The following is a 24,160-nucleotide window of genomic DNA, read 5'->3' on the forward strand; positions in this document are numbered from 1 at the left end:
TTATTTGTGTCTTCTTTAAATTTTCTGCTCATTTTATCAGTTGTCTATTATGTGTTTAGTTAAATCATAAGCTTAACATCTTATAGATCTGAGCTTGCTGAGCATCTTATTGATCTGTTTTTGTGGTTATTGTTGTTTGTTTCTTCTTTTATCCTTCACACATTTCAGCAGTTTAGTTTTTACTTCCTCCCCATCAAAGCCCTTTGGATCAGCTTTGGGAGCGTTCAGCTGGAGGCATTTTCTTTCCCCATTTTCTCATAGTTTTTTTTCTTTCTTGTGCTGAGGGTTGAGGACCAATTACAGTAAAAAGAATCTGTTGCTAGTATGGAGATCTCTTTAGTGAATGTCTGCTTCCCAGTGGTGTGATCTTGGCTTTAGTTATGTTTTGGTGCTTATATATCTCTGCAAAATACTTAGTTTAATAGGATCAGATATGGTTACTATGTTATAAGGTGAGAATCCCTAATGGTTATAATATCAACAGTTCCAACCATATATAAATCATGTACTTTAAAACTTATTTTAACAATTTCAACCTTTCTTCAATGTCCCATAAAGACTATGACATACTACTACTGACAGGTTGGCTTGAATGTGGTGGTGGGTGGAATGAAAATGCAGAGAGAAAGGAAGGGAGTAGGTCAGAGGAAAGGAGAAAAAAAAGATAACAAATGAAAAAATAAAGGATGAGATTAAATTTTGCTGCTATTATTCTTTTAAATATAATGGAAGTTTGGTAGAAAACAGTTTTGTAAGAACATTTTTGGGACTGGGAGAAGGAAAGTAGGAGGAATGTTCAATTAGAGATTAAGGAAAGCTGTGTGCAGGTTGGAACCCATTACATAATATGCTGATTGTGAGCTTCTGTGTGAATCTATTTCACAGTTTTAGCAAGTTAGCTCTCCTAACTTGCCTATGAAAGGCACTGTTTAGATTAAAACACAAATTAAGTCTTATTCTCCCTTTTACATACACAGACATTTCCAACATACAGTGTATAGTCCCAGCTGAGTGTGTTGTATCCTGTCCTCTGGCCAAGCCCTGTCTGTTTAGGCAAGTCTTCTCCACCCTCCAGAAAGCTGACACTTTCTTACGGCCAGGCCAATTCTGTGGAGCCTGGAGCTTGGCTCATGGCACTCAGCAACTCTCAACTGGGGATGTGCATTTGGTTCCCAGCAATGAATGGTAGGTAGTAGGCAGATAGCACATGGACACTGAGCTCCCAGTGTTTAGGAGAGTGCTGGGGAATTGGCTGCTCTGGTTGTGGTAGAACTTCCTTTCTCCTCATGTCTCACCTGTTACAGTCCACAGCTCCCTGAGGCACAGTTCTCCCAGCTGCCAGTCTGAGTCCCCAGCCAACATCATCCCCTTGCTCTATACTTCCCTAGGCCCATTGATGTCCATTTAGTTTCTGTCCTGTGAGTGATTCTCTGGCCCCAAAATCGGTGAATATCTCCCTTGTTGGGTTTCCTCTCCCAGTGGAAAATAAGAGTAGGGTAGGAATTTATCTGCCAGGGTCCAGAGGTAGCCCCATTTCCCTTTCTAATCCCCCCAGTGTTGGATTCATCCTAGTGGATTTCTCCTTTGGATTGCTTCTCCATATCTGGCTATTTGCTTTCTCCATTTGTGAGTACTTGTGTTTCCTGGTGAATCTGCTTTGAGCACTTCTGCCTCTAGTCAGCAGTGGTGGATCTTCTCTGTCTCTAGTTGATTTGGATATGGTGTGAGTGTTACCCCCAAATGTTATGTGCTGGGGAGATGATGGAATCTATAAGAGGTGGAGCCTAGCACCACCCTCATGAATGGATTAATGCCCTCTTGATAGAGTTCTAGCTCTCATGGTGCTAGGTTGGAACAAACTTGAGTTTTTATAAAGTGAGTTCAACTGTCCCAGCCTGCTCTCTCTGGCTTCCTGTCTCATCATATGGTCTCTTCCTTTCTTGTGTGCCCTCACAATGATGTGATGTGATGCTATGAGATAAGCAAAAGGCCCTCACCAGTGCCAAGAAGATGCCGGAGCCATGCTTTTGGATCACCATAACTGTGAGCTAAGTGAACCTTTTTTCTTCATATATCACCCATATATTTTGTCATAGCAGCAGTATACAAACTAAGACAATATGGTACAGGCTAAATTGCTATAATAAGGAGACCTAAAATTACAATGGCTTAATCAATGTAATAAGCTTACTTCTTTCTCAAGGTAGCAGTTTGGTGATAGGCAGCCAGTCTAGGACAAGGAGTCACCCTCAATTTGTGGCTTCTGTGCGGGGGAACAAAGTGACTGTTTCAGAAGGTTGTGACCTTTCAAAGCCAACAAGATAGAAAAGGAAACAGATGGAAAATAGCTTTCTCATTAACAACATGACCTAGAAGTTGTGCTCAAGACTTCCACTGACTTCACATCAGAGATCAAATCATATGTGGCTGCAAGCAACTGGCACTAATTGGAGATCATTAAATATTAATTATATCCAAAAAATACTTTGTGAGGGAGGATGTGCATCTGTCAGTGCAGGCACAGTTTTGGTCTCTAAGTCAGGATAATGTACTGGAAGTTCTAACTTTAATGTTAGAAGCAAAATGAATATTAAGAGATATTGGGGCTGGGGATTTAGCTCAGCGGCAAAAAGCGCCTGCCTGGCAAGCACAAGGTCGTGAGTTCGGTTCCCGGTTCCGGAGAAAAACCAAAAAATAAAAATAAAAATAATAAAAAAGAGATAATTAACAGTCTCTGCTACATCAGCAAAGACTAGACTTCCTTTAGTTCCTTGTTCAAGTTCTTTGTTTGTTTGTTTGTTTATTTTTGGTCTTTTTGAGACAGGCTCTCGCTATCTAGTTCAGGCTGAACTTGAGCTCATTTTGTAGCCCAGGCTGGCCTTGAACTTGCAACAATCCTCCTGCCTCAGCCTCCTGAGTGTTGGGATTACAAGCGTGTGCCACCACACTCGGCTTTGTTCAAATTCTTGAAGGCATACATATGCGAGTGTATGATCAAAAGCCAAAAGAAATAAAGATTCTCCAAAAGGAAAAATATATCAAATACAAAAAATCAATTAACTTTCTGGTATCTCCTGAGTAGACTTTCTCAAGTATATAACAGATATGTTAAAGCCAGTTCTCTCCTCTCTTAGCACGCTTTATAACAAAACTGACTGGGTCTCATCTTGCCAGACAAAATGAATGTCCCTCCATGAAAATTTCAGATGGTTGGTCTCCTTCCTACCTTCTTGTGCTCTATTCTTCTCTACCACTTCCCAGGACAAGAAAAAAGGTGAAAGCCATCATTACCTTCCTTATTGCCCAAAGTAAATGAAAATAAACCCCTTCTGTTATATTCTATGAAAATAAAAGTTTTTCTTCTTGTGTTCTGTTTGAAAAACTAAGAATGAAGTAAATAGCATATATGAAATATTTAACAAAAGGAAAACATGATTATGTGTTATAATGAAGAGGTAAGAAATGTATGGTAACATTTTGATTTGTATGATAGACATAAGTCAACAAAACCTGCTTAATAAACACTGCAGAAGTCATGAGTGCTATTGGCCATATATTTTGGGTTCCTGTCTTTGAGGCTCAAGTAGGATTTATGCTCATTAGTGACTAGGAGGAGCCACACAACTAATTATGGCCAATAAACTCTAAGCAGAAAGGATGTGTATAATTTCCAAACAGATCATTTAATTACAGCTACAAATCCCTCCAGAATTCTTTTCTGCTGCCACAATTTCCAGATGGTGATTACCCAGTGGACCTGGACCCCAGACTAAGAGCCATATGGAATATGACTGTAGGACATGACAGCTGACCTCAATGAACATGAAGTTCAACAGAGAAATAAGCGTGGGCTGTTTAATCCACTTAGGGCCTGTATGTTACTACAGAGAAATCTCACCTACACTGATGGATGCATAGCCCTCCCTCACAAAGTTATTTCTGGATTTAACAAATAATGAGTGACTACCCTTTACATGCTAGGCACTCTGCTCATTCAACCTTCACACAGACTTTCTTTTGCACATAGGAGGAAACAGAGGCAGGTGCTTAGCACAAATCAGTGAAGGATTTAAGATCTGAACTCTGACTCCATGTCCAGCTGTCATTCAGTTATACCCACAACTATATTTATCAAATCCTTTCTAACCAATCTTAGACCATCATATTCAGTCTCCAGAAAAGTCTATGCTTCCAAGTATTCCTGGGTAGTAGAGATATTTTCTTCCCCAAATTGGCACATACTGGTAAAATGTAACCTTTAAAAGTCACTGTCCTCAGAGAATACAAAAAGAGATCAAAAGTAAGAGTTAGAAGAATGATTTTCTTTTTAGCAATGTCTTTCCTCCCAGACAACAGCAACAAAGGCAGCAATCTGAACAGTCGGCTCCTGGACTCCTTATTAGCTGTCCACAGTCATTCTGGGCACAGGTTTTGCTCCACACTGTCGCTGTCACTATATAAGCACTCATTTCCCCATTCTGTGGCCGAGTGGGTGCTGGATGCAACACTGGACGGTGACCCAATTTTCTGCACAGCCACAACAGAACAGCACCCCAGCTGGAGAGGAAACATTTCAGTTTTGCTCTTTTCAAAAATATTTGTACAGATAAATGGAAGTTTATGTGAGCACAAAGAGGATATAATGTGCTCCCAATACACATGCATAACTTTGATTCTGCCAGCAGTGATCACTGTAATAAGTGAGGTTTATAGAAAGTTCTTTATCCAGAAGGGTACCAGAGAGCTTCACAAAACCCTCACAAATTACAGGTGAAAAGCTTTCTTTCAGATCCACATGGAGAATCTCATCACTAGTGTCCTGTTCTCCCACACAATGCCTCCAGATGTCAACGAGATTACCCACATGTCAGGAGAATGGAAAATTGGAGTCAAAATTGACCATCAGGCCAAGACAAATGGAATTTTGCCCCAAATGCATACACTAACTGTATGTCTCTACCCACCTGGGGTATTGTCAATGACAGCTGCTTAACAGCTACCCACAAGCATGCACATATAGCTCAATACCAAGAGTCAAAAACAACATTGCTGCACCCACAGGAAAACTTCATGGGGAGGTTAGGCATAAAGAATGGAAATTTGGCTTTTTTTCTCTTGCCAGATGTGCCACAAGCTCACTCATTTCGGATTTAATAATGTGTGCAGATTGAGCTGGGAGAAAAACCAGCAACTCAATTGTGAACTAATTTCTAAAACAAAATGGCTCTAGCAGTAACTGAATTAGGGGTTTCTAGTCATTGAGTTATCATTTGGTTTGGGGTTTTCTACCATCCTGACAATTATGAGTTGAGTTGGAAAGCAATTTAAATTAAACCTGAAAGTTCTGTGTGAAGAATTGTCACTGTCTTTTGCTGTACCTTGGGAAAACTCGGACTGAACTGCATCTTACATTCATTCAAATGTAGGAGGGAGATAATATGTTATCCCCACTTCCTGAATGCAGACACGGGGGCTCATACCCTGCTGGTAAGTAACAGAGCTGAAATTCAAACTCAGTTCCTCTGATGAAAGCCCAGAGCCTTGTCACATTTCAATATTCTAACAAAAGATTTGTATATTTATATGAGCCAAACAAAATCTTAAAAGATTTTGTGTGCATTTTTTAAACCAAGCAATTACCCATTAGTCATTATTGTACATTTACACTTAAAGATGAGCCTTGAGTAACATCCTCTGAGCTACAACTAAATTATATCAGAAAATTTAAAATCTTGTAAAGGAAGTTAAAATATATTTTAAAGCTCTACATTAGATAATATAAAAACTAGTATCATAAAGATTATATATTAGCTACTCTGTGAAAAGAACTAAATAGACACTGATGAAAATATCATCCTTGGCTATTCAGAGGGTCATGTAGTAAACATGGGGTAGAAAAACTGGGTTGTGAAACTTGAGTTAGACCTTGGAGAATGAATAAAAGAGGCAGAGTACCAGAGTTTGTTTGAGCTGAAAGTTGTCCTTTCTCCTCTGGCTCCAAATCCAGCACACCCATCTGGCTGCCACCTGCCTCACTCTTCTGCCCTCATATCAAGTCCAGCTCCTTCCTGAAATAAAGGCCAACAAAAATTGATGTGAGCAGGAGACGGCCTCAGAGACAATCCTGTGAGCAGGGCGGTATGAAGATATCTCAACACTTTTTTCTAATTTAAAAGAGAATGATCCAAATGTGTGAAGTGCTCCACTTAAGCCTGGAACTGACATCCATGTCACGCTGGCCACCTGAACACCTTTATGAAAATGTTTGCCTACCCCCTTACAAACTGTCACTGAGAAACCCGGAGACACAGTGATAGAAGGTTATCTGCTTCCTTTTTAAATTCCATGTCAGAAATTTGAACTGAAGGGCATTCTCCTACATATAGCATCAACAGCAATATATATCCCTAAGAAAATTATATATATATATATATATATATATATATATATATATCCAAAATCCCCCAGCATAAAACAAAATGTGAACAAAACAGAAGGCAAGGAACCAATAACCATATTTAAAATAGAAGTGACAGAATAAAGGCATTACATACAAAGCTTTTACAAATCCATAAGAAAATGAGAATATCCTTGTATCAGTCAGTGTTTTACTAGAAAAACAGATATGACACAAGATATACAAATGTATAAGCATCTATGAGACTGGCTTATGATGGTCAGCTAGAGTAGGATGAGGAAGAATGCCAAATGCAGAGTCTGCACACTGGAGACCAAAGGATTCAGTTCAAGGTCTGGCGCTCACTTCAGTGTCTTGTGCAAGTTGGTATCAGGAGGCTGATGCCCTGTTACAGAAGGCTGAAGAGTCTACCCGGCAGCCCAATAATGTCCAAGATGAAGGTGTAGACTGGAGCTCCCTGGAAGAAACAGAAACAGATCCGTCCTTCCTCATATCCCCCTTTCTACCATCCAGGGGATGAGCTGCCCTAGGGTGAGTCCTCCACACCCTGGGGTGTGAAATTGCTGAACCGATTTAGTTAAGCTTCTCTGAACTTCTCAAGTTGACACAAGCACTCAATCGTTCCAATCCCATTATAACAAGTGGACAGGAAACATGTATTTTAAAATGTTATACCTCATTAATAATCAAAAAATTGATTATTAAAATAGGGATATGCTATTTCCCACCTGTCATAGTGGCATTAAAAAACAGGCTCAAAAGCACTATCTCACTGTTGGAAGTGTACACTGTTACAACCTTTCTGCAAGTATACTGGGAAATTAACAAACATTTTTTGCACCCTGTTTGACCTAGAAATCATTATTTCTGTGAGTTTTTCATAAAGAAATAACCAAGGATTCAAATAAAGATATACACCAAGAATGCTCACCATGGCACTTTTTATAACAATGCACAATTTGAAGTAATTTAAATATTCAAAAAATAATTTTAGTGATTAAGTAAATCATAGAAAGTTTGTTTAAAACAACAGTGTGCAAACTTTTAATATGGCTCTATAGTACTACATTTTTAAGACAGAAAAATTCTTTGGATATTCAATTTGTGTATATGGTATAATCCCATCTTTTCTTTAAAATTATATATACAGAACTATAAATGAAGTCATAAGATGAAGTCCTAAGGGCCAGGGATATAGCTCAGTGGCATAAGTGCTAGCCTGGAAGGCCTGAGGTCATGAGTTTGATTCCCAGTACAAAAAAAAAAAAAAAAAAAGATGAAGTCCTAATCCAGTAGGATTAATTTTCTTATATAAAAAAAAACCAGAGAATTTCTTCTATCTTTCACTGTGAACAGAAGAAAGTTTATGTGATGACATAGCAAGAAGATGGTCATCTATAAACCAAAAAGAGAGTCCTCATAGGAACTGAGTTGACCAGTTGACTGAGCTTGAACTTTCAGTCTCTACAAGATGAGAAAACTCATTTCTATGAAGTCACCAATATTTTGCCAGTATTTTGTTACAGCAGCTCAAGCAGACTAAGTCATCTTACTTAAAACTCATGAATGGACCTCCAACTGTCTGCCTAACTCTTAGTAGTTCACCTCAAAGCCTAAACATTATCCCTGTCTTCCCAGTAGTATGGTCACTGCAAGTTTGTTGAAAATACGAGAGTCCTAACATTTCCTTGTACCTTTCTTACTATACTGTCATCACTTGAAACCTATGCAGACACGACTTCCTCTTGCATTTATTCCCATCCCCATTCCCATCCTCTCCAGAGCCATATTAGTTTCAAATGGTATTTGGGATTTCTGTGCCCTCTTGGACTCTGGATTTCAAATATAGCCTATTCTATTATTTGTTAGTTCTAGTCCTGAACTATTAAAACCCATGTCTTCTTTCCTTCCTCCATCCATCATCCCAGGGCACTGCAGCCCAAGCATAGGTGGCAGTGGAATCGTTCAAGTTTAGCAATAGCTTTCTTCTCAGCACCTGGTGGAAGAGCTAATCTGACTGTCAAGTGTTACTTCACTTCTCCATGGACAAGGCTGAGGACTTTATTTTCTTTGATGGGAAAAAAATAAAAGGACATCATATACCTATATAACCTATTTTTTGGTGTAATACTCCATTTACTCCCTTTAACACCAAGGAAGTGCTGTGCTCTCTTAGAAACATTGGATACTGATTATTTCATAGTAGAATCACCTTCTAAAACCTGAACAGTACTCCACAGCCACTACATTCAAGGTCATGCCCCGACCTAGAGCAGCCTCTATCCAACTACAGGTTAATATGGGAGTACAAAGGCAAGTATCCCTGCTTCAAAATGTAATAAATCTAAAAGGTCATCTAGTTTTAGACCTTTTTGTGGGATTGGCTGAAGTCTTGGTTGAGACTACAACTTAGTGTAATTTTTCCCCTCCAAGCCTACAGTAAATCCTTGCAAATAAATATGCATCTTAAGGCCCATCTCTGTGAATTCTAACCTAAGACAGGGTAGGTGAACAATTTGGACACATAGCTAGTGATATTTGCATTTAAAATGTTTTAAAATAGACTTGCAAGATATTTTACTCAGTGGCTTGTTGATCATGAAGCCTATTCAATGTCCCTCCCTAGAGAGGATTAGACCTGCACAGTTCTGAGTTAAACTCCAACTCTTTCATGGCTGGCTCTGTCATGGTCAGCTGAATTTATAGTTGACTCTTAAGTAAACTAGATTGTGCAGTGCACTGTCTGGCTTGTACTACACAACCAATAAATATTCCTTTTAAACTCAACCCTGCTCCAGTTAGGATATGTTTTTTTTCTTCTTCCACCAGCCTTGTGCTTCATTTATTGATTCAATAAAAACATGATACCTGCTTGTGCAGGGTACTGTACTCATTATGGACTACACATACAGCAAAAACCTGTCAAAAGCTAGTGTTTTTCCCTAGAAAACTTGATTTATTGTAAAAAGTAAAAAACTATTCCGTGAATGATAATTAAGGCTAAGGCTCCAAGTCAGACACTGTGAGAGACAAGGGTGCATAAATACAATGTTCCTTTGGAGATAATAGCCTCTCTTTGGAGAGAGAAGGTATTCAGAAGGCATTGTGCACCCAGCTCCCTGAGTGTGGTCCCTGAGTGTGGCCACATTAAAAAGGATATCAGAATAAGAAGACAGCCCCAGGAAGGCCACAGCTGTGAAGCCTCACCCCTGAAACATTCTAGACACAGATGGACACTTGACAGATAATGTTTCACTCAATTGTTCTATTTTATTTTCTCAAAAAGAAATCTCTCTCTTTCTTTCTTTCATGCAGAAGTAATTTGTATTTTGGGTTTTTTTTTTTTTTTCCTGTTAGAAAGGTTGGTAGACTTCAGACATTCAACATTAACCTTGTGCATAATAAAACCTCAAGATTGGATCTCTGGGAAATTTCTCAGGTTTGCCAGTCCTATGAAGAAAATGTTTATTTTCACAGCTGAATTCTCAACTTTTTTCTACTTTAAAACTTTTTAAATCATAATTTTGGTAGGCTTTGAAAGAAATCATCTTGATTGTTGGATTTAATATTCTGATTTTTGGTTTGTTTTTTTTTTTCCCCACACATGTGCAGAACCACCATTTTTTAAAACTCTTTTCCTGTAGAGATGGGGTGTAAAGATCAGATGATCAATGGTATTTTTAAAAATATTAAATGAGTTTTGGATGTCTGCACTATACAGTAGGCAAATTTCTCACTATGTCTATTACTAAAAGAGAGAAATGATTGGCACCCTTTCTCCTACCCAAACTGCTGTTAGGAGACACCTACTGGAACTTCCTGGAAACTACAACTGTGGTGATCTCACAAGGCTCCTGTGACTGGCGTGTTTCCTGGGCCAAAAGCAAGTCAGACAATGGTGAGTATTTCCTGGAGGCAGAATTTGGATTCATTCCTGGTTGAAGTACGTTAGGATAAAAATCATGTATACTTCTGAAGAACGGAAATACGATGTGACAATATTCTGTTCTAATTTGAATAAAAGGGGAAAAAATGTAGACATTCTCAAGCATATTCCATTGCTCAGACTAGTAGGAAATTGTTCAGCAATGATGTCACCCTTTCTGAAGACTCGCATTTGGGTCAGAATTGCTGTAAGAATGTAAATTCAAGATTTGAATCCACTCTAAGCAGTCTCTCTAGAGCGGTTAGAAACTTTCATTTTCCACCTGTGATTCATGAAATATATCCACCCTCTTTGCACTTGATTTTCTTTTTTTTTGTTTGTTTTGTTTTTTTCCAGTACTGGGGATTGAACTCACGACTTTGCACTTGACAGACAGGTGCTGTGCCGCTGAGCTAAATCCCTAGCCCCTGCACTTGGTTTTCAAGTTATGTTGCATATCATCACAGCTTTAATATCACTGGTGACTGACCTTATATGGTACTTTTTTTCAGTGGAAATCTCATTTTTTCCATTGCTGAGTATATTTCACTTTAGCCTCCCACTAAAACTCTTGCTTTATGAGGTTTTGGGGAATATCTGAAACCATATTCCAGATACTTACTGGGATGTCTGAAGCCCCATTTCCCATGCACAGTTCCCCTAAAGAAGATTGGGTCCACTCAAATTGTGGGACCCCACTGGATAGTAATGTCCTTGAACCCAACTCCTGATTTTGTGTCTAGGTGAGACCATCTAAACTGAGCTCACATTAGATATGCACACCACAGTCCTGTGTAAATTAGTTATTTTAAACACAGATGCTTATTGACATTTGTGCTTGTATATGTGTACACAACGTAAATAAATACTAATGTGAGTCTGATATCAACATCTATATCTTCACATCCAGCTCTCCTAATGAGAAAACGCCCCTAGGCAGCCCTAACAAGACCCAGATCATCTTCAAAAAATGTCACCCAGGATCGGTAATATCAACCAGTTCCCTTCTGTACCCAGCAATCCTCACTGCCATTAATGTTTCTAATTTCTAAGCACACATTTGTCTATAATACGGAACCTGAAACAGATCACCTTTTCTTTAATGAGACTTCTGTGAAATACTTGATAAAGCAGTCTCCTTCCCCAGGAGCAGCATTAGCCACCACTGGGCACAATGTGTCTCTGTGGTCAGGCAGCAAGCTGCTTCTAAATGGACCTCTTCAGCACCTCCTGAGATCTCTTCACTATACAAATATCCCTTACAGTATGAGGTGGGCATCTCTGCGCATTTGCAAGTGGGAGGAAGCATTACCCCACTGTAAGCCTAATAAGAGCTATGCAGAGTTGTGGAAACGTAGGAGGACTTAGAGATCAATCCCCCATTGTAGAAGATACAGAGATGGTAAGAAGTTATATGAGTTTTCTCAAAAGACATTTCTTTAGATATCCCCCCTGTGCTTATGATTGGGTAAAACCTAATCAGTCTGTCTGCTGTCTGTCTATCTCTCCCTCTCTTATTCTTGCTCTCTCTCTTGTATTCTGAGGAAGGATATAGTTAGTAACATGTACTTTTATAACATGGCTCAATAAGAGTTTCTTTGCGATAAAGATATAATATTTGTAATGGCTTATATCTAGATGTGCCCGAAAGCCTCATGTGCTCATAGGTGGGGCTTTCCATGGGGGGGTGACTGGATCATGTGTCTGTGATGCTGTTTTCATCCACTGATGGGTTTACGGGTGGATGTGATGCTGGAAGGTGAAGCCCTGTGGGGAGAGGTGGGTCACTGTGGCTGTGGCCTGGAAGGGTAGATACATAGACCCCTTCTCCTCCCTTGATGGCTGCTGCTTCCTGCCTGCAATCTGCTATTTCTCCTCTGCCATGGCAACCTGCCTTGGAGACAGCCAACTATGGATTGAAGCTTCTGCAAACAGTATACCATGTTACACCAACAGTAAACTCAATGCATCTCACTTTTATTGATTGTATAAGAAGCCACGTCGTGTGATAGGCCTACACCATTAAAATGAAGAGACAGTTCTCAGGTGAACAAATACAAATGGCCAATAGATACATGAAAAAATGTCTAGCATCACCAGCCCTTTGAGAAATGCAATTTAAAACAACACTGAGATTTTGTCTCATCCCAGAAAGAATGACTACCTAAAAAAAAAAATCAACCAATAACAAATGCTGGCGGGGCTGTGGGAAGAAAGGAGCCCTTCTCCACTCTTGGTGGGAGTGTAGACTGGTGCAACCACTGTGGAAATCAGCATGAGGATTCCCAAAAAAACTAAAAATAGAAATTTCACTTGACCCAGCTACTTCTTTTCTAGGTATCTTCCTGAAAGAGTTAAAGACACATACCAAAGTGATGTATGCATACCCACATTCATACAGCACAATTCATAATAACAATATCTAGGAAACAACCTATATGTCCATCAATACAGTGTAGTATATAGTGTAGTGTAATGTCCATCAATGTAGTGTAGTATATAGTGTAGTGTAATGTCCATCAATATAGTGTAGTGATAAAAAAGTGTAATATTTATATACAGTGGAGTACTACACTGTCATAAAAGGATAAACTTGAAACAGCTTTAGGAAAATGTATATACTAAGTAAAGTAACTCAGACACACAACATTAAATATCATATGGTTTCTTTTAAATGAAAATATATATATAGTAAGAGTGGACACTAACAAACAACTTCATCACATAATACAATTAATAGTATGCATGTCCTTAATGGAAAAAAGAGAAAGGAAAAAAATTGTAATCTAGTGTGGAGGGACAATGTACCTAAAAGTGTACCTTCACTTGGTACAATTGTCTTAGGTGTTTTATATGTTTTGTGGCTTATTTGTCTGGTTCTCAATCTGTGTATATGATGATTAACTTTATAAGGTGTTATGAGAGTAAATAAATGAATCTGATGCTGGAAAAATAAAAGAGGAGTCAAACAATCAGGGGAGAAGGGAATTGAAAACGTGTTATGTGCAGGTACCAACCCTCTACAGTGAGTGTGATCATTCCGGCCTGCAAACACCTATAAATCCACACAAATAAAGTGGCACATTAGGTGGCACAGCACCGTATTTGCAGTGTGCGGTCACTAACCATGAGATGCGAAGCTGGTGAGTGGCACAGTGGGAGCCCAGACGGGCTTGGCAACAGCAGCACTTAGAAACAAAGTGGACTGATACTACTTTTTTCCTGTCATACCTCTACCCGATAAAAAGGCTCTCTTTTATTACTCTCTACTAAAATGCAAGGAAGACAGGCCGCAGAGAGCTATATTGGATGTGCGTGACCGAATTACACACGGTCACCCCGCGTGCTATATGTGTTCTCAAAACAAACTCAAACATATATTTTTGTCTTCATTATTGTTGTTTTGTTAGTTTTTTTCTCTTTAAAATAAAAAGAAAACAGATCCTATGAAACGTGCACCATTAGGAACTTAGACAGTAAATTTCATGGGCCTAGATAAAGAAATATATTCTTCCTTTACAAATATTCTGTTCTTCTTGCTAATGTCCATTTTTTTAAAAAATCTTACCTCCTACATTTTCTATACATCACCTTCAAATTTTTATAGCTAAAATTAAAATTTATAGCTATCAATGAATAAATTATACAATTTGGAATAATGATTAAATTAATCCCAACAGACTAAGAAAGCCTGTATCCCACAGAACAGAGGGACATTTCAGAAAAAGAGAACTTTTAACTTCATGCCACCTGCGGACACCATGAAGATAAAACTTTTCACTCGTTGGACTCTGCTCTCCAAGTCACAGAATTACCTGAAAATCGCATTGGAGGTTCAGAGGCTTCGGTTCCTTTTCCAGTTACCCATGGATATTTTCTAAATCTCTACACTGCTTTTAAGTATCAGTCTTAGCAAGTACAAGAACTTTATCAACTGATGTTTTATTATTAAGTAGAAATTATGCATTCATTCAAACTGTAGCTCTAAAAATATTAGGAATAAAACACCATTCCTCCATTCAAGACTAAGACTCTCTCTTCTGCCAGAGTAGAGGAGGCTTTCTTAAAAAGGACACAAAATCTGAAGTTTATTTTTAAAAATTATATATTTAGTATGGGTATGTTCAAAATCTATGAATAAACTTATACATATATGGTTAAATCAAATTACAATTTTTTTCTAATGACATATAAACCAAGAAAAATGAAAAAGTAAATTCAGGGAGGTAATTTCAAGATATACATAACAAGAAAATATTAATACTCAGAATACATAAAGAGCTCCTAAAAACAAGAAAAGATAAAAATTGGGTAGACTAATACACAAAGAATATACACATATAGTACAATTAATAGTGTGCATGTCCTTAAAATAAAGTATACATATCCTGTGATCCAGTGAATATAGTTTAGAAAATATCTGTTTTTCCAGCAGAAATCATTAAAACATCATTATTAGGGCACTATTTATAATTTCACAAAACTAAAAAACAACCCCAAACCTCATGATTAATGAAATTCTCACATAAAAATAGTGTTGTTGTGTGCTAAATGAATGTACATCAATTAAAATGAATAATCTTATTTACCTATATGTAGTAGCACAAATACATCTCAAAAGCATATTGAGCCAAAAAGGAAATTACAGATTATTAAGTACAATGCCATTTATGCAAATATTTACTACAAATACTATAGTATTGTGATCACATCCCCCTTATTTATTGAGGCAGAACAAATCATCCCAAAATGTAGGTGACCTAAAATAATAAAACTTTTTTGTTCTTGCTTTAGACTGTGTTCCCTCAAAATTTGTATATTAAAGCTCTAGTCCCAATATTACTGTATTTGGAATAAGGAAGTAATTAAGGTTAAATGAGTTTATAAGGCTGGACTCTTGCTCCAACAGGATTAGTGTTCTCAAAGAAGGAACACGAGCTGGCTTTTGCTCACTCTGTCTTCCACTCCCTCCCCCTTTCCTTCTCACTCCTTCTCTCTGCCTCCCTCCCATATGCCTCCCTCCCAGGTGAAGACAATCACAAAGGAATGTGTTTGCAAGCCAGGCAGCACACCCTCTTGTTATGGTTTGTGTCTCGGTGTCCCCCGAAAGCTTCATGCAGTCCTGAGGTCGGCTTTCAGAGTTTATGGCTGATCCATGATCCGATGCTAGGATTATTAGTGTGAGTGCTACACCCGCACTGGGGTGGATAGTTGGCATATGTAAGGGAAAGAAAGAGGCTGCTTGCCTACACGTTTCCCTTTTTGCTCTTGTTGCTTTTGCTGTCTTCCACCGCATGAACTGTTGCCCTCTGCCATGTGCCACTCTGCCTTGGAGCCAGCCAAGTATGCACTGAAACCTCCACAAACTGTGAGCTAAGTAAACTTTTCCTTCCTTAATTCTGGGTGTCAGGTATTTTGTCTCAGCAACAAAAGTAGCCAAGACACCTCTGTAGTAACCCACCTCAGTGACGCCTTATCTCAGACTCTCATTTCCACACCTGTGAAAACATATATTTCTGTTGTTTAAGCCTAGTCTATGGTGCTCTGTATTGGCAGCCTGAGCTGAAAAATGCAGTCCACAACCAGCAAGTTAGGTGGGGCTTGTTGGGGCAATCCCATTGCTCCTCCACTGAGCTTCAGCTGGGTAGTTGAAATCCCCCAAGGCTCAATCGTTTCCCTGTCTTGCACCTAAGGACTGAAAGGTCTGGGCTGCTCAGCATCTGTCTATCTAGACGTGGACTCCTCAGCACAATGGCTTTAGCTCCCGTTCTTCACACTGACTCAGCTCCCAAGGTGTGTGTCCCAACAGGGAGGAAGCGAAGCAGGTGCCACAAACCCTGTGAGGACTTGGATTCATTTGAAAATCATGCAGAGTTCCTTCTACTGCAGGTTCTACCTTTTGCTGTGATTAGAAATTGCAGACATACTTTTGCAAAGAATTACAGACATATTTGCAAACATTTTTAAGACCATCATTGTGTGTGTGTGTGTGTGTGTGTGTGTGTGTGTGTGTGTGTGTGAGAGAGAGAGAGAGAGAGAGAGAGAGAGAGAGAGAGAGAGGTTTATATGTACCACACTTGCAAAGTATTTAAGTGGACTAAGCACATAAATTCATGGGTGTAAGCACTAAACTAAATTTGAAATGGATCAAAGATCTAAATATTAAAACAGAGGCATTAAATCTGCTGGAAGATAGAATAGGTAAAGCTCTTGAAGACATTAATATAAGCAAAGACTTTATGAATAAAACCCTGATCACATAGGAAGTATCACAAAGAATCAACCACTGGGATCTCATCTTATTCAAAAAGCTTTTGGACAGCAAAAGAAACCAACAGAGTGAAGAGAAAACCCACAACATGGGAAAAAATGTTTGCCAGCTGTTCCTCAGAAAAAAGATTACTATCGAGAACATATAAAGAGCTCAAAAAATCAGACCTCCCAAATTTAAAGGCTCAATACAAAAATGGGCATCTGAGATGAATACATACTTTTCAGTTGAAGCAGTACAAACAGCAAATAAATACATGAAAAAAGTTCACCATCACTGGTCATTTGAGAGATGCAAATTAAAACAACACTGAGATTCCATCTCACTCCAGAAAGGATGGCTATCATCAAAAAATCAACTGATAATAATTCTGGAGAGGCTGTGGGGCAAAAGGAATCCTTCTCCACTGTTGGTGGAAGTGTAGACTGGTGAAACCACTGTGGAAATCAGTGTAGAGATTCCTTAAAATCCAGGATTAGAGGTTCCATTTGATCCAGCTATTCCCCATCTGGGCATCTTCCCAGAAGAATTAAAAACAGCATACCACAACAATATACGCACACCCATGTTTATAGCAGCACAATTTGTAATAGTTAGATCTTGGAAACAACCCAAATGCCCACCAACTGAGGAATGGATAAAAAAGATGTGCTGTTTTTAAACAATGGAGTACTACTCAGCCATAAAGAAGGACAAACTGGAGACTTTTATAGGTAAATGGATGCAACTGGAGACCATGTTCATAAGTGAAATAAATAAGACATATGTGTAAACACTGTATTGTCTGTCTAGTGTGAGAAGCTGAAAGAGTAAATAAGATCCAAAACGTACAATAGATATTGTGAAATGGGAAGAAATTTTTGAAAAGGAAAGAGAAACAGGGATGGGGAAAGGAGAAAAGAAGGAATAGAAAAGGAAAAATATATATGTAATATATATACATATATATAATATATATACATATATATGTATCTATATACACTAGCTAAGATAGTTATAACTACTAATTTCTCTTAATTCATTGAAAAGAAAGGTTTGTGCTAATATTCTTTTGACAGTTAAATACCTATCTCTTGTATTCTGAGTAACTAATTTGAAGATAACTATGCAATGTATTAATCATTGTTACTCTCCTATTACTTTGTTTTGAAATTTTGGGTTTTTTTTTCTCTTTAAAATAAAACTAAAAAAAAATTCATAGGTGTGCTTTCCCCTCTTAGGAGATAAATGGGATGTGCAAGAAAGGTTTAAATCTTTTCCTATTTATATTTAATATTTTACTGATATTTTAATTGAGAATCATAGGTTAAAATATTAATAAGTATATATTCCAGGAGGTCAGGAATGTTGAGTATGCCAGGTTAGTTGTATTGTTAGCCCCAACTAAAGCCCTCTCTAAGCCACACCTCCTATACTACTGCCTGATTCCTTCCCATTAGGTGATTAATCTTCATTTTTTCCCTGAGATGAAATAGCCATGTGGTAGACAATTGCTATTTGCATTTGCATATTACAGAATGAAAATTTAAAATAAATAGCAATGCCATTTTCAATAAATAAGGTCCTAGTAAATTAAGTTTCCTCAGGTGAAATCTTCTAAGGGATGTGATGAGATTCAATAATGGAATCTATATTTCTAGTAATATCTTTATGTCCCAACCTTTACTTTTAAAAATCAATGTAATTATGTCAGAAAAATTGTTGGAATGTATTTTATAGTTTGGTAGTTTCTTTGTAAGAAATGAAAGTTTTCAATTCAAACCTATTTATGTAGAAAAAGCAAGTCTAGCTGAACAGTACCCTACACTGGGCAGGGTTCTGATAGTGGATGAATATTCCAGAGACGCAAACACAAAAGGCAAAATGAGTGATACCCTGTTATTCACAATATTATATCTGTGCCCCAAGTCCAAGCGCTGGGACATCTAGCAGGATTACTAGTAAAAAAAAAAGAATTGCTCATGTTACTGAGAACACAGCAAGAGCTCAAGAGATCAAACTTCCTCTCATATTTGACAAGGATGAAGTAGGTTTATTTCACTACGAATGAGAGAAAAACACCTCAAATTTTTGGCAACCACAGCAATTTTATTTTATTTTATTTTGTTCTTTGTATTATGCTAATAACTCAAAACAATTACATCATTTTACTTGTGCAACTCTTCGTATCAAGAAATTCACAAATCAGAAAGAAAAATCCCTTAGCTGTCTAAATAACCTAATTTTGAAACTGTCAATGAGTCTTTGGTTGACCAGTATTGCATGTCTATATCTGTTTTCACGAGAAACCACTTTGAAGATATCAATATGTAATACAACCACCATTGTTAATTCCCTACTACTTTGTTTGTAACTCTGTATTGTCTGTATTGTGCTTGTGATATGTTGTAAAATGTTGTACATCTGTTAATGTTTCCCTCCTTTTATCTTTAAAATAAAAAAAAGAAAGTAAATAACCTAATTTTGAGATTGAAAAAACATGATGCAAGAGTGTGCATGTGTGAATGTGTATGTGTTGTATGTGCTTGCTCCCATAACGACCTGGAATTCTCATTTTGTAGAGCTTCTGTGCAGTTCAATACATAGAGCAGATCAAAATTAATTGTTGAGGGAGGCAGCTATTATGGTTCCATCCTCTTGGGCCAATATATATAAAGACAATGGTGGGAAATCAATAATGTCACCGGGTCAAGGGCACTTGGTGGAGCAGAGCTAGAAAACGCTCTTTCCCCATATTTACACAGGACACATTTTAAAGAGAGGGGGTGATTTCTGAAGCTGTAATCTCGACTCATGGGATAATCTCGAGGCTTTTGTGGGAGTTACTACCCAGTACATGTTTCTGCTGTCAGACTGCTTCTGTCACTCCGTTTAAACCACGAAGTGCATTTGCTGTTGATTTGACTATTGTGGCAGGAAAATGACCTGTAAAGTTCTTTTGAGGAGCTTGACATTTTGCATATATTATAGAAATACAAGAGGGAAAAATGTGTTAAAAATGAAGTTTATGAAAAGTCATCCAACTAAACTTTACATTTCATAGAACGCAGAGACTGCTTGATTTGTGAGACTAAGAGGAAGAGAAAAAAGAAACCTGTCAAGGCAGAAAAAAATCTCCATATTCTCATGTTTTCAAGGGCAGTTGTCAGCTTTTTTCTCTCCACAAAATCACAGTGGTAAGTGACAAAGTAACAAATGTGCCAAACGGTATTCTTTGACCCTTTTGGGTGGCTCTGATGTGCAAAGAACTTAATAGCTTGGAACATATGCTTTATTGGGGGGGCGGTGACACATGTGTGTAGACCAGGATTTGAGAGCGATCTGATTGAAAGCAATGACAAAAGCCTCAAAATTTTATGAGCTCCTTAAAGGAAGAGATTTTAGTTTCATGTGAGGAAGGTTAAAATTATATCCTTCAGAGGTAACCAAGGGATAGCTCTGCTTAATTTGTAGCAATCAAATAGTGGACTAAGAGATGACATTTCTGGGTCTGCACCATGACCTGCTGCCAAGTGAGCATTTATCAGCACGGAGCATCTCTCATCACTGAAAATGTGAAATGAAAAAACCGTTCCTCAGTGAAGGACGCTGCTGTAGACTGCACCGACAAGACATTTGCCAGGGATTCACAGGCTTGGAGGGCAATGGCAGCCTGGCCCCCTCCTCCCAAGCCCAGGTTGGAAAGAGAATGGGAGGATGGAGGTAATCAGCGACCTCACTGCTGGTCACACAGCAATGCCATTCCCCACTTGTGGGGTCAGGTCTCAAACCCACAGTTTTGCTTCCCGAGCCAGAGTAGGGTTTTATTCCTTAATCATACCCTCCTCGCTGCTTCCCTTCTAGCTTCAGTGAGAACTCAGGACATTATTTCTGAGAATTAAAAAGCTTGGAGAGCCGCGGTCAGGGGAGGAGGAGGACAGGACATCTTTATCATGGTAGCACTCACAAGCATCAGTACAGCTAAAGGTCGGCCAGAATTTCTATCAAAACCACCCAATTGCCACTCATTTATAACTTTGCTGTAAAAATCACTCCTGGGCTGCAATTTGGCAAATAGTGCCTCAGCTGAGTGGAAAATTGTCCCCTCTGGAAGCAGTTGGTTTGTTTTGGTTTGCCCTTTGTTTTAGTGATTTGAGGAAAATATACAGTTATTTGAAAGACACTACTTAAATGTAACTCTCTGAAAGAGGTAATGTTAACGCTTTAAAGTATTTATTTATATTTTCATCTTCAGTAAAAGCAGTGGCTTTGACCCCACGGTGAGTGTGTCCTGGTCCCAGTCGCTTTTGGCATTTTCAAGAAACAAAGACAGGGGACCCAGACTTTCATTCAGAGAAGAGCTCTAAACGTTCATGAAGTTTGTATTCCCCTAGCCATGTGGAAAGTTACTGCCTGTTGTCTCCAAACTAATTTTCTCCTATAAAGACCAAATCAATGTGATCACGCCCAAGAGCTCAACATTTTTAATTGCCTCAAGGTGCTTATTTGCAGCAAAGCATGTACTCAGGAGGATCAAATCAGGAAAGGAAGAAAACCTGGCTCCTCCTTTCAGATGAACCCATTTATTTTCTTCTCTCATCACTTTCACATCTGTGATTTTCCTCCTTCCTCACAAGAGGGGAGGTGCTTTTCCCTGCCATTAAGAAGAGATGATTACGAGGGCCTGAGTCAGGCATTTCCAGCTTGTTCCTGGAGCCTGGCTGCTTTCCTGACTCCACTGCACTTAGAAGAAGCCAGCATCTTGCAGTGTCCTGTGGGCCCCCCATGCTAAGCCACCTGGCCAGGTGGTGCCGCCTTTGGGAAAAACAGAGACTGAAAGTGCAACTAGGGAAAATAAGCCCTCAGTATTGAAGCTGTGAAGGAAGAGCAACTGGTTCTCCTGCTGGACATCCTCTGGAATTCCTAGGCTGAAAGGGAGTCACAAGGAAGGAGCAGTTCGTGTTGATCCTCCACATCCATTAATTCAGGGTTTAGCCTGCAGATTCTTCAAACTCGGCACTTATCTTTTCTTTTGTGTCGTTAGGAGAGAGAACTACTTACATTTCACCAATGAGGAAGACACAATACAAAAGCCAATAATGGCATTTAGTCTCATGGGTCCCATTTTGGGACTTTAGCACCCCTTGCTTAGGACCAGGAGAGGGATCCAAGATCCAGAGAGGGATCAAAATACCCTTTAAATCCTTCCGGAGTTCTCCTAAAATGAGAACAATCTAAGTCCTTTCTTTGAGGGTATATCACTTAGAGTATGCCAAAAGACCTCTGTCTGGGGATTCTCACATGCTGAAAGCTATCCTGTCACGGGCCTCCTGCCACAGGGAAAAATCTTCAAGGCCAAGGCACACGCCCACCCAGAGCCTCTGCTTTGCCCCACAGTAAGACCATGAACCCATATCAGAATCCCAAATCTCCTGTCCAAAGGCCTCCAACTGCTCTGCCCATAGGCTTTAGGTGGGACTGTTAAATGTACCTGGAGCACACAGATAGAGCCTCCCCAGGGGCACGCAAAACCCCTTACACAACAGAACAAAGCAAGGGTGGGCGGGTGCGTGAGCAGGGAGGCAGAAAATGTACCAAGGCAGCCTGAAGTCCAAGGGTTCTACATTTGAAACTGACCTTCAAGGGTGTTCTGAAAATACTTATGTTGCAAATAATAGAAAGAAGGAAGATTATGTTGATAGTATGTGAGTTTGATATGTTGACTTTTAAATATTTAGTCTTCCATTTGTAGGCTTGTTGTAGGATCTTGAAGGTTGTGGATGGTTCATTGAAAAGCCACACTAGTAATGAGCTGAACTGCATCAAGTTTCCATGAGTGTCTCAGGTACATTCTCCTTGCTGGGACAAATACCCGATACCCACAGCTTAAAGGAGGAGCGGACTATTGGCTCATGGTTACAGTCCACAGTCGGCTGCCTGCAAAGCAGAACAGCATGGGGGAGGGCCTGGGTGTAGGAAATCGAAAATCTGAGCACACCATGGTAGTCAGGAAACAGAGAGAAATGAGTGCCAGGAAGGAGAGAGACCCTTCCAGGTCAGAGACCCTTCCAGTGATCCAACTCTTCCGACCAGTCCTCACCTGCCTGTCTTACCAGTGGATAAGTACATGCCCCATCTCTGAGTGCATTAGGTCCTTGAGGAGAATGCTCTTGATCTAAATCATAACTGTGAGAATAGACATAAACCTAACTCTCACTTTATTTTTTCTCTGTATTGAACTCATATGTGTAGTCTCTTCTTCAATTATTTTGGAGATAAATACCCAATACCAACAATTTAAAGGAGGAGAGGATTATTTGGCCCATAGTGACAGTCCATATTTGGCTTAGTTATTTTTTTAGGTCATAAAAGTCGTAATAAAACTATGCTGAACTATTAACTATTAAAACTGAAGATTAACCATAACCACACACACATTGAAATGAATCCCTGAAAAGGCTCTTCTTTATTCTTTCTTCTCTGACCTATTACCAAATTCAAGATTTTGCTAAGCTACTTTAGTTTTTGGCTGTTATTGAGTTTCAATCATTATATGTCCCTTCCAATCCAAGAATTTTTACCTAAAATTCATACAATCCCATCTGGTAGACCAAAATGGAGTTTCCAAGCCCTATCCATTAAAAAGTCAAATTGCAGGGTTGGGGATTTAGCTCAGTGGCAAAAGCGCCTGCCTGGCAAGCGCAAGGTTGTGAGTTTGGTTCCTGGTACCGGAGAAAAACCAAAAAAAGAAAAACAACAACAAAAAAAAAGTCAAATTGCTCTTGGATTAAAGATTAATTATATCATGAAAGCCATTTAGACCTACCTCATGAAGTTCTTGAAACATTTGGTCAGGTGCAACCATAGGTTTCAGACAAAAGGAGAAGAGATTAGACTGTGAACCTTAAAATGGAACACAAAGTACTAGCCAAAAGTGTGGCAGACAGATAGATTAGGAGAAGGGCATGTACAAGGATGGGAAACAGTCTTTCTGGAGCCAAGGATCATGTCAAAACTGAGGTCAGAGAAAAGCATTGGGGCATTGCTAGAGAGGTAAGGACAGTGGATGCAAATATACGTGAACCTGCATGCGCACTTTGAAACTGAGACCAAGGAAGGTGCAGTACCTCAACATCCAGCACATAGTGCAATTCACTAACCCCTGCTCTTTGCACACCATGCAGAAGGTTTTAAAGCAAAGCACTTCTGATGTGTATTGTGGGACTTAATTCTTACATATGCTAAGCTAAGTACTACTACTCCCAAAGAAATTGAAGCTGGAAACTTTCTCATTTTACTCCAACTCAAAAAGTTAGAAGTGGTTCTTAGGCCCAACGTCTTTCGATGTTGACACAAATGCATGCTGTTCTATACTTTCAGAGGTGTCTGTTGTTGCTGTATTTTGTTTTGCACTCTTGGGACTGAAAACAGGGCCTTGCATATGCTAGGCAAGTGCTTTACCACCGAGAAGTGCTTTACACCCAAGCACACAGCACAAAACTTTAAATGTAGCACATGTGGGGAATGACAACAGCTCTCGGCTGAAGCAGTGATACTCAGACTTTGC

General features: G+C 39.0%; 1 long non-coding RNA gene across 1 annotated transcript; it reads left to right on the plus strand.

Annotated features, from left to right (window-relative positions):
* The first annotated feature begins 2,012 nt into the window (after positions 1-2,012).
* On the plus strand, positions 2,013-14,102 carry LOC102023727. The gene is made up of 3 exons (XR_264438.1): positions 2,013-2,043; positions 10,218-10,316; positions 14,024-14,102. It is a non-coding gene; the product is annotated as an uncharacterized LOC102023727 (long non-coding RNA).
* The last annotated feature ends 10,058 nt before the right edge of the window (positions 14,103-24,160 follow it).

Source organism: Chinchilla lanigera, unplaced genomic scaffold (genome assembly GCF_000276665.1).
Source record: "Chinchilla lanigera isolate Chin_1 unplaced genomic scaffold, ChiLan1.0 scaffold00111, whole genome shotgun sequence".
Taxonomy (NCBI): domain Eukaryota; kingdom Metazoa; phylum Chordata; class Mammalia; order Rodentia; family Chinchillidae; genus Chinchilla; species Chinchilla lanigera.